We start from the raw sequence: 8516 nt of genomic DNA, 5'->3' as shown, positions 1-8516 counted from the left end.
GAGCATATATGCTGGAACTCTAACACTCGAAAAGTTCCAGTATAATATACTGGAAATTGGAGTATATGTGTATGAACTTTCAATATATTATGATGTACCAATATATTATGTTGGAAGTCTAGTATATTATGCTGATTTTTTTTTTTGGATTTTGAATAATATTTTCATTCAAGTTTATCCTTATAAAAAGTGAATAAATTTCAATTACTTTTAAAATTGTAATTATTTTTGAATTTCACCGGACATATGGAAGATAACACACACCCACAGAGCCTCTCTCTCTCTTTATTGGATGACCCCATCTGACGTTCCAGAACGTGAACTCTTTTTAGAACTATTCACTCTTAGTTTTGTCTTGTTTTCTTTTTTCTTTTAAGAAATATTCCTACTAAAGAATATTTGGGAAAAAGACTAACTAATCTAATAGGAATTTTCTTTTTCATTATAAAGGACTATAAATACCCAAATAAATTACTTATTAGTGGCCAAGAGACGTGTACAAGAGTTCTACTTTTCAATAATGTCGCGTGTTTACATCAAATCAATATATTTTATTATAATTAAAAATTAAATTAGGTAAAAATATACATTAGTTAATCATAATTAGGTGATAAAAGAATAGGAAAAAGATACATGTCATGTTATTATTGATTTGGTATTAAAACCCTATGTTCTATAAGTTTTTAACCTACTTCTCTTCTTAAATTGTTTTTCTTTTTCTGTTTTCTAATTGTTAATTTGACCAATTTTTCAAGCAGATATTAAAGTTTTATTACACTCTAAATAGCATAGTATGTCAATGGAAGAGATATCAATCAAGGTATACTTAAACAATTACTATGCTATAAGTTGGTGATTAACAGAACAAAGTTGGTAAAGAATAAACTAACTTACAAGTTATATCTTCCTTAACGTTCACAAAACAAGGCACCAAATGCTCATAATTCATGACTTGGTGCAAAAACAAGAAATAGTCGATTAAGTGAAAATAAAGAAAAAACAAATTAAATCTTACAATGTATATGATTTTTTCTTATATTATTATTTATTTATTTATTTATTCCCCTTCCCTAGCAGAAAGGGTACCTTATTTGTCAACAAGTCCATTGAAGTAGTTTGACAAGAAGCTTTATGGACAGTGTGTGGATGAGTTGTTGAAAGAAGAGGCTTACACTGTTTTATTCATTTGTCCATTTCCTTTGTAAACACAGAAAAAAGGACATTTTTATAGTCATACTGAAGGTGAAGGTGGCTCTTTTGGACTTTTTGGCATTAGAGGTTGAAAAAATGTCCCAATTGCAATTCTTTTTATGTGTTAAAATTAGTCTTAGATTAGCCATTTGCACGTTCTTTCATGTTAAATATCAAAATGTGGGGCTCCTTCCTATTTCTTCCTCATCATCATTTTTTTTGTTACGGAATTGGAGTTTGGGAGTAACGGTAAAGTTATTTCTATGTGACATATATGTTATAGGTTCGAGCCATACAAATAATTATTAATGTAAGTTGTCTACATAACATTATTTAGGGTGCGGCCATTCCATGAACCTTGCAATAACACACAGGATAACTTATACACTAGGCTGCCCATCATTATTTTTATAAATAAACAAATGGAAAACGGTACCATTTCTTTATATATATCTATACTATATTAAAAGCACGAAGGCTCTTAGCGAAATGTCGTTCGCCTTTTTTACCCTCTAAAGATAAAGTTTATACTAGACAAAATAATCATTTAATTATCTCCCTAATATTTTGGACTTTGAAATCAACTAAAAATTTGTTTATCAAATACTTTCTTGTTTTAAATATATACAAAATCCTAAATACGAGGACTCTTCTTAAATCCTTCTAGGTTTCCAAGTTTGTTTTTTAACCATGCTAGGAACCGTAGGCAATTTTTTTCCAAGGCTTTGCCCTTTCTATTTTGATAGAAATAATTTAATTATTCTTGGTCTCAAACTTAGATAGTTAATTATAATAAAATTCTATATATTTCCAAATCCCCATCACGCATATTTATTTTTCAAGTTTTTAACCTTTTTGTTTTGTTATAAATAATTTAAATTTTGCTTGAACTTGAATAGTTAAATATTATAAAATTAAATCTTTGGTCAAATCCAAATTATACATAATTTTTACATCTTTTTAGTCTATTTCCATTAGAGTTATCGGCTAATTTGGTAACCAAAAGCGAAAAACAGGCAAAATAATTTTTTTAACAAATTGTTATTTTGAATTTTTGTTTCTTTCTCCATTTATTGAAATGGTACGTTAACTTTTTGATAGATTTAACTAGAACCGTCCCAAAATATTGGGGCAACTGTGCATCTCATCATTAGAGCAATAAAATCGATATCTATTTATCTATACTATATTAAAAGCATAAAAGCACCTAGCGAAATGTTATTCCCTTATTTTACCCTTTAAATTTTTTTATATTAGACGAAATAGTTATTTAATTATTTCCTAATTTAAGAATTTTAAGATCACCTAAAATTTTATTATTATATTTTTCGTAATTAAACTAGGTAGGAAGGGACTTTAAAATCGAATAACACTTTTACCTTATATAGATTTCCTTATTTAAAGACCATTACTATTAGAGTTGTATTGAATTATTCCTATAAGATTCTTTACTATGCAAAACGTGAGTTAGCAATTATGAATTCTCAAATAAAGATTCAAAACATATGATTTTTCTTACTATTTGAAAATCGAATTCTTATTGGAAAAAATATAATTATTGTCAAATATTAAAAATTAGAATATGCTAATTTTTAGAATTTAAATTAATAAAAACTAAGTTATTTGTTTTAATGTTTAGAACAAATAATTAATTATTGAATTAACTAATTAGCAAATCCAATTTAATTTATTTTACAAATTTATCATAAGAAAATTTGTTTGTTAAATTGACAAAACACTTAATTTATTTTTATAAGAAGAGTATCGATGGTGAAAGAAATCATAAATATAGCAAAGTCAATTATAGTATAAAATTAAGATTCAAATATGTAAAAGTACAAATTAGCAATAAGATAAAATTGTAGAAGACAACCAATTATAAATAAGTTGTTATTTGTTTCTTTCTTGCATTCAGTCCACCAAATGAAAACGTCTCGCTTAAATATTTATACTAAATTTTTTCTTGTAAAATATTAGTTCAATATTAGTCATTCTTTAAATGTTAAATTTGTCACTATCAATTTTTTAGAAGATATAACACCAACTTTTTTTAATTTATTTTTAATTTGTATTATTTATCAAATTTTTAAAGAATTGTGATAAAAAATATTTTTATATTTTATTTTCAGTATTAAGTCACATAAAAACAACAATTTTTATTTCGACATAAATCCAGATAAATCACAATAAGGCTCTAAATAAAATTCCTTCATTTGTTAAGCTAACTCATGGGAATAATATTTATTATTTAAAAAAATTCTTAAATTTTATTTTATAAAATAAATTATCTAATAATATGTATGTAATTTTTAAAATTTGTATATTCATTGATATAGGTACACGCGCAAAGCGCGTACCCTAATACTAGTATATATATAATAGAACAAAGAATGTTTAATTGGAGAGTATAAACTAACTTGGATTTAACACGTAAAAATAAGAACGTACACAACGTGACAAACTGAATAGGTGAATAGGCGTAGGTATTATCGTCATTACTTAGTACGGAGTATTAGTCATAAGTAAAGAAATAAGAGTAATTTAGTCAAATTGTATTCTTTTAATGCTATTAAATGATTCTTTTAATAAATGCACAAAAATATGTCCAAACTATGGCATTTATTGTTTAATGTCGACTTTTTTTGGCTTCATAGACCTAATCAATACATTGGTCTCTTTCTTGAGTTGTCTAAAAAAAATGTGGCTGAATTTATTGGAAAGTGACTAGGACTAAGGAATCGCCAAAAGATTTTTTTTTTAACCCTTTCCTTTAGAGAATAAGCAGAAACATTATTGACCAAAAAACAGTAGATTAATTTGGTACTTTGGCGCCAAAGGGAAGCAAAATGGTCAAAAAAGAAAGGAATCTAATTATTATCATTAATAAATGAAGATTTTTGCGGCTCATATTTCCTGTTATAGCCATGTGTCAAATAAATTGATTTTAAAAAGACCAAGCATTATAAATACATTCTCTATGTATTTTAACCTATATGAATTAACTTTAAAATAATTGAAGAATTGAATTTACATAAAAACCTTATATAATTTAATCCTTGTTCTTCAGAATTTCATAAATGTTTAGAAAGATAGAGTATAAGAGATATTCTTATTGATAGTGTCTTAGTTAAAGAGGAAAATTTGTTATCCATATATTCAAGAAGTTAAGATATTTCAAACGTCTTTAAAAGATACTTTGCACAATAATAAAGATAAGAATTTGGACAATCCTAAAAATATGTGGGAAAACAAAATAAGTAAAAAAAAATAGTGGTATTGAGTTGGAGGGGGTAGACATATGATTTTTGACCCTCCCCGAAATTTCATCAATTTTAGCATAAAGTATTTAATTTAGGCTTAATATAGTTATTTCAACTAATTTTGACTCTTTTACATTATTTTAAGAACAAAAATTGAAAATTACGAAAATAGTTCCATATTTCTCTACTTAATTCGCGTATTAGATATTTTTAGGAGGATATATTACTTTAAGCCTATTTTTATTTTAATATAATCCTTGAAAATGCCAAAAATAGTTTCAACTTTCAATTTTAGCTTTTATTTTAATATTAATGGTTTATTAAAATCAATTAAGAGTTAGTTTATATCTACTTATAAGTATTTTTAGAAGTAAATTAGATTTTTAGCATTTTTCTTAGCCAATTTTGTAGGATTTTTGAGCCCAAATGGAATTGTTGCAAGAGGCCCAAGTTACACCACCCCAATCTCTAACCCATAAGCCCAAATACCTTACCCATACCCATACCCAAACCCATCAGATTTGTCTCTCATTTTTTGAACAAAAGACAAGACTAAAATCCCTAGAAGAGACTTCATCTTCTTCATGGACAAGAGACAAAACAAAAAACAAACCCTAAGACCATCTTCTTCCTCATGAACCTTAGAACAAGACAACAATGGAGCAAAAACCTAAAACCCTAGAGACCTAGAGCAACCATCTGTCAGCCAGCCGCCGCCGCCTTACCCGCCTAAACCCTAGACCTCCAACTCCAAACGCCCACCATTAGACAGCAGCCGCCGGGTGCTTCCAGCTCCCACCTCCGTCTCCTCCACACCCAACCGTCACCTTCTCCGACACCAGCGACCATTTCCGCCAGAACACAAACCAACAGCAGCCTCATCATCTTCTTCTCCAACTCAAGCAACTCTAGACCCCTAAGCCGCCGGCCAGCCTGAACCTGCCGGAAAACAACCGCAACACCCAACAACCAGACCCCACCACTCCCAGAACCGTCGTCAGCCACCAACAGCTCCTTATCCACCTCATCGACCAAAGACCTTTCAGCTTCTCTTTCTTCTTCGAACCTAGATACACACAGCCGCCTATTCGACTTCTTCGACACTCCCTCAGCAACACACGCACACCCAAAAACAGAGTGAGGGAGAACGGGATAAGAGAGGGAGAAGCAGCAGATCGCTGCACACCCTTGAGCTCCGAAAAAACAGTGAGAACAAGGAAAATTTAGACTATGGAGTCAAGCTAAGGTTATTGAAATCGACGCTGTCCGGAGTAGTTTCGAGTGTGATTCGGAGTCGAGGTTCACGGTTCCGGTTTTGATTGTTGTTTTCTTATTCGTCTTCTGTCGCACTTTAAAATTCCGACGCCGATCTGCCTGTATTCGTTCTTGAACATATTAAATCGAAAGTTGCTCGCATTTAGGTTCATATCCTTGCTTTTTCTCTTATTTTATTACAGTATTGAACATGAATTTGAGGTGTTTGTTTTCTCTTAAGTTCCTACTGATGATCTGATTGCTTTTGTTCGTGACTTGAATATCATGAGACTGTTAAGTACATTTTGAGTAATTTAAGTTTGATGCGTACATGATACATGAATAGAATTCGCTTGTTCATGTGCTTCATATGTTGAATGTTTGTGTTCAGATTATCGTGTACGTTTCTCTTTAGGGAGTACTGGGTCGTGGAAAGTTGGCAAGATCGAAGCCCGTCATAGATTAAATATTGTTCACGTGCTTTAGGAATCAGGCTCGGTCTAAACTATGAAACAAGAAGTTGAAGAAAAATGAGCATGGACTAATTTTATTTTATTTTTATTTTATTTTATTTTATTTTATTATAATTTCCATTACCCGCTAGTAGCATGCTTAGGTCGACCACATTTGGGTAGGCAATCTTAGGATTTTTCTATTTGTTTGCTTTTAATTTCGAGGCAAGAGGTCGTTTCTCGTAGTTAAATCTATCCGGGGAATGCCCCGAAGAATTTGTAATATATTTTTATCCGGGGTATGCCCCGAAGTATCATGTATTTGGAGGCCGTGATGAACATTGTGGAGGAAGTACAATGTAGTCTAGCTTTTATTTTTATTTTTATTGTTCTTTTATTAGGTGGGGACGACCTCGAGCCTCTTGTGTATTTATTTTTCTTTTCTGTGTTTAGTTATACCTCGGTTTGAATATTTTAAAAGCCAACTAGATCGAGTACGCAGCCGTGACTTTCACGGAACTTGGGGAGTGCCTAACACCTTCTCCCGAGTCAAATGAACCCCCTTACCCAAATCTCTGGTGTAGACCTAGTTTTAGAGTTCAAAGTGTTTTGAAAGGAAAAATCATTTTAAAAACGGTGACCTGGCACACCGAAATCAATGTCAGGTGGCGACTTTGAGTTAATCCTTTTGAAACGAATTTTTGTCACTTTCAATATTGGAAAACCCTTTTCAAGCTTTACTAAATCCTTTTATATTTTAAGAGGGTTAAGTGAGGTTTTTTTAAAAAAATAAGGGGTGTGGCATCTCTGGCGACTCTGCTAGGGAGTTGCAGGTTCGAGCTGATACTTGATCTTGTTGGCTTTTAGGATATTCGGTTGAGGTGTTTGTTTTCTTTATTTGCTTTGTTTGTTTAGTTTGTTTGTTTTATTTCTTGTTTTATTGGTTATTTGTTTATCACTTTTCTTAATGTGTTACTGCTTTATAAACTGTCATCATTTGCATAACCATGGGTTTTCTTTCTGCAACAAGTCTCGAAGTACGCGTCGCGTACACAAACTCTTTGTTGAGTCACCCTTAATTTAGGAAGGGGCCGTCGGACGTATGGAGTGGGTGGAAAGCTTGAGCAGCCACCATCGACCATACGCTCCCCTGAATTGCCTTGTTAGTGAACCCCAAACCTAGGTCAACCTTTAGGTCATTTTTATTTGCATCATGCCATTTATACCTAGCAGGGCTCGGTCCCAGGTACCGTGTCCCTTTGTAGGAAGCCTATCCAAATTTTGTCAAAAGACATTCAATCATCCCTATGTGATACATGTTGCATCTTTGAGGGTAAAAAGGTTATTTGGCGGACCGATGCTTGGAAAAGAAGCGTGAAAAATAAAGCAAGAAGGCCTAGTTATATTTTTCTTTCACAACTTTTTCAAAAAAAAAAAAGACCAAAAATGATGAAATTGAAAAAAAATCCAAAAAAAAAAAAGATTTTACACTTTCCCATCATTTCCCAAAAAATCAAAAAAAAAAATCCAAAAAGATTTTACATTTTTCATCATTTTTCAAAAAGACAAAAATATATTTTTTCGAATTAGTGTCATTTTTTTAAGCTCTCCCATGTCCAATCTTCCCGAACTACGCGAACCTGATTCTTGTCTTTCGAGACGTGATACATAGGCAACTCACATAGGGTCCGGTCTTCCTAATAAGTCTTAGGTTCTTGGCTTTGCGGGGTCTTAGCCATATCTTGCATGTTTAGCCACTTTTGGCCACATTGGCCATTCTTTCAAAATAGGGTCATTTTCACAAAAGTAGTTCATTGACCTATGTCTCAGAATCCTGAGTTCGCAACTAAGTGTCCCACTACCTTAAGGTCCGTCCTTCTGAGTTTGCATTTTTAGCCACTTCTGGCCATATCGGTCATTTTTGCAACATGGGGCATTTCCGCAAATTAATTTTGGGTCATGATATTGGGAGTTTGAATCCATAAAAGCCTTAGTGAGGCATTTTCCATATCCATGAGGTCAATCTTGTTGAGTTTGCATTAATAGCCACTCTTGGCCATGCAGGTTAATTTTCAAAAATAGTTGTCTTGCATGTGTCCAATAGGAGGTGTGGTCTCACATAGTGTCTTGAGTCGCTAATCTATTTGGTCCTATTTTTCTCATTCATGTATGGATCTACGCACCAGGACTCGAGCATGACAGATACCCCAGGACAATTGCATTTAAGAGTTACTTGAGGAGACGTTTTATATTTTGAGCCTGTTTTTAAGTCTCTTAGGTGGTTTAAGAGTTTGTCGAGTCTTTCATTATCGTACTTTATGTTTTGTATTTGAAAGACCAAAAAAAATATAAATGAAAA

The sequence above is a fragment of the Nicotiana tabacum genome, chromosome 10, assembly GCF_000715075.1.
Source record: "Nicotiana tabacum cultivar K326 chromosome 10, ASM71507v2, whole genome shotgun sequence".
Classification (NCBI taxonomy): Eukaryota; Viridiplantae; Streptophyta; class Magnoliopsida; order Solanales; family Solanaceae; genus Nicotiana; species Nicotiana tabacum.
Note: the sequence above shows the minus strand (reverse complement) of the source record.